Source organism: Halyomorpha halys, unplaced genomic scaffold (genome assembly GCF_000696795.3).
Source record: "Halyomorpha halys isolate HHAL.00 unplaced genomic scaffold, Hhal_1.1 Scaffold34.1, whole genome shotgun sequence".
Taxonomy (NCBI): domain Eukaryota; kingdom Metazoa; phylum Arthropoda; class Insecta; order Hemiptera; family Pentatomidae; genus Halyomorpha; species Halyomorpha halys.
Window position 1 is genome coordinate 867,601 of NW_027105031.1, and position 3,269 is coordinate 870,869.

General features: G+C 31.6%; 1 protein-coding gene across 3 annotated transcripts in view; it reads right to left on the bottom strand.

Annotated features, from left to right (window-relative positions):
* Nucleotides 1-3,269, bottom strand: part of LOC106686120 (sodium-coupled monocarboxylate transporter 2) — a 131,231-nt gene that overhangs the window by 68,242 nt on the left and 59,720 nt on the right. The window contains exon 3 of one of the 3 annotated variants that reach the window (XM_014429277.3): nt 923-964. The exons of the other annotated variants lie outside the window; for them this stretch is intronic. The gene's annotated coding sequence lies outside the window, so the exon portion shown is untranslated. The remainder of the gene's footprint in view (nt 1-922; nt 965-3,269) is intronic. 3 annotated transcript variants of the gene reach the window in all.

Below are 3,269 nucleotides of genomic sequence, written 5' to 3' on the forward strand. Positions count from 1 at the left end.
TTTTAATGTTATTTAACAATTATTGTAATTTTTGCTACACATTCATCATATTTGAGGATCGGTATCTCCAAATTGTCAGTACAAAATATACATTTACAACCAATTGATTATATTTGATACTAGATACTATATCAATTTATAAAGGGTAATAAATAATGTTATCGATTATTACTTTTAAAACAGGCCTATTGCTGGTATTAAAACTGTAGAGTAAATAATATAACTATTAAAACAAAAACTATATGAACTTTGTAAAATAATTTGTAACAAGACCAAACAGTTAATCGTAATTTTTAATAACTTTTTATCAAATTAATAACATAAAATTAATTATCATTCATTAAAATATGCGTAATTGTTTGTTCCCAACGTTTTGGTCTCATATATTTTAAGCATATAATATTTTCATGAAATCACAAATAATATTTCATACAATTTTTTTTCTTTAAGTGTCGATATTATTTACAAACAAAAATAAAAAAGATTTTAAAATAATGGGTAGTTTCTCTACATGCTTGTACCATACCATTAAGATTTCCTCAAATTTACTTGATGTATTTATGTACAGTTGTAAATATCAATAAATAAATTTTTAAAAAATAATGACTTAATTTATGGAGACAATAATAAGATGATTTTTTGGAGAAAAGTTCTATGGAATATCATCGTGAATGATGAAAAAAAACTAGAACAGTTATGGTTGAATATTTTCTGCCAATTAAGAAAAAATAAATCATTTAAATTAATATGTTAATTTCAAGAAAACATAAAAATAAATTATTTTTATGGTTTATCATTAGTGGCAATTTTCGCTGTTAAGAAATTGTAAATTATTCTACTAATAATTAAGAATTAACATTTTTTTTTACTTGATATATGGGAATCAAATAACGCTAAGGAAAATTTAAAATTTATTACTTACAACTGAAATTGTTGAAGTCAACGATCCAAAAAATGTACTAACCTGAAAAGATAAAGAAATACATTACTTATTATAATAATTCTTACTGAATACTTAAGTTAGAATATATTCTTAATGTTTAAGTGATTTAATCTGAATACTTAAGTTAGAATTTATTATTCCTTAAACAAGTGATCCCGATGCACAAACTTCAAAAAATTCGTGCTCATGAATTCCCTTCCCACATCCATTCACAGAGCATTTAAAAAACATCAATGACCTCCCCACCCTCCTTAACTACCAATCTAGTTCATATATGTTAGAATAAAGTTAAATGTAGGTTAATATTTTTTCAAATTATCATATTGTGGTTATTTTTGGTTTAGTAAAAATAATATATATATATACATATTTTTTCGTACACTCCGTTGAAAAATATAAGAAAGAAATAAGTATAAATGATGTCATTTCATGTTTGATTCCTTTTTCTACCCATGTGTCTGCTCAGGCGGAATTACTTCTTCTTCGTTGCAGTGCTTCATCAATGGTGATGAATGAGCCTCTCGAAGATTTTTCTCATATCCGAGAGGAGGCTGTTCGGCCGATAGTTCTCAGTCACATCACCCTTCTTACCAGGCTTGAGTAGAGGAACAACGATGGCTCGCTTCCAGATGGTCGGGAAGTAGGATATCCTCGTGCATGCGTTGAAGATGTTGAGGAGAAATGCTTTGCCCCTCCTTAGCCGCATTGAAGGTATACCATCCTCTCCCGATGCCCGGTTTCCCTTGGTAAGTCGCAGCGTCGACTCAAGCTGGTTGAAGGTAGAGAAGATTGTCTTCTCATTTGGAGATGGTGATGAGCTTGGTTGTGGTGAGGGAGCACTGTTCCTTAGCGGTATACCTGGCAGCGAGAAGCTCCGCTTGTTCCTCAGCCGTCAACAAGTTGTCACCCGATGTGAGGTGCACACTCTGCCTCTTGTTTACGAAGGCCCACACAAGTTTCCAAAACTGACGATGATCGTCATGCGTCCTTAGCAACTGGTCATGCCATAACATCGTCTTCCAATCCCGCAAGAGGCAGGCAATCTGCTGTGTCATCGCAATGATGACAGGTTTCAGACCAGAAAATATATATGGTGCCGAAAATCGGATTATATTTTGAGCACATCGTGGGTCATCAACTAAGGAATACTCAGCAGCACAAGGATGTGTGGTGTAATGGACTAGTTTTCGAATTTTACATCTACTACTATTGTATACATAGAGACAAATTAAAATTTTTCCAAAATGCATTAATTGCAACTTTGCAAACGGCACGGTTATATTTTTAAAAAAACTCGAACTTCAAGTCACCTTAACGCTCCAACACGACACTTGTCCTTCACAGCGTATACGCGATGTTTCTATTTGATAGAATAATGTATCTACTCTAATAATAATATAATACATATTATATAATAAATGACAACATGCGTTTTTCTTCTAATGGAGTATAACTTGAAGAAAACAACCCAACTATCGAAAAAATGATTTATAGAAGAGTACCTCAACAGGCCCAATTATTTGATTTTCATGGATGGAAATTTATTGTTGGGTTGATGAAAAGAGAAAACAAATACATCAATGACAAAACTGTATTGTTCACGCTTTTTGTTTTCTTGTGGTATATTCCCTTGATTTTTCACATCTATTCCATTCTTCCGTAGTTGTGTCATGCCATAAGGCCTATAGTGGAACAAAGTGTCCCATAGCCTTGCATGCAACAGCAATATCTAACAGTTACGACGATAACCTTCGCAATCTTCATTAAGGATGTACACTCATGGATATTGTACTGCCTTCTGTTCGCATTCTTGCATACTTATCGTTCTTGTTCTGCTCATCCTTTGTTTTATGTCTCATATCTTTGTTACCAGACTTGAAGTTTTATTAAAATATCGAAAAAAATAACAATTTTTAAAAGCGCGAAACCATGGTTAAATTCATTGTGTATAAACCATGAGAACTTGAACCTTTATGGTCAGGGTATTCGAAAAGAGGAACTGAGTTTTCAATAGTTTTATATGACATGGATATATGAAGTAAAACGTTTCCTAATTCATCATAGCATAGACAACCGATTGAAATATAAACATATGTATTTTTTAAATATGATAAAGCGAAACAAATAACTTCTGTTATGAAACTCCATAATTATTTAATTGGTGTAAATTGGCCATTACTAGTATAGATTATACCTCAGCCGATAGACATACAGTGAAACAGAACTGGGAATAATCAAATACAACTATATTAATATAGTAAGTAAGTAATAACCCAAACATTGTTGTTCATTATTTGAAAAAAAAACTTTCAATCGAAAAGTATTT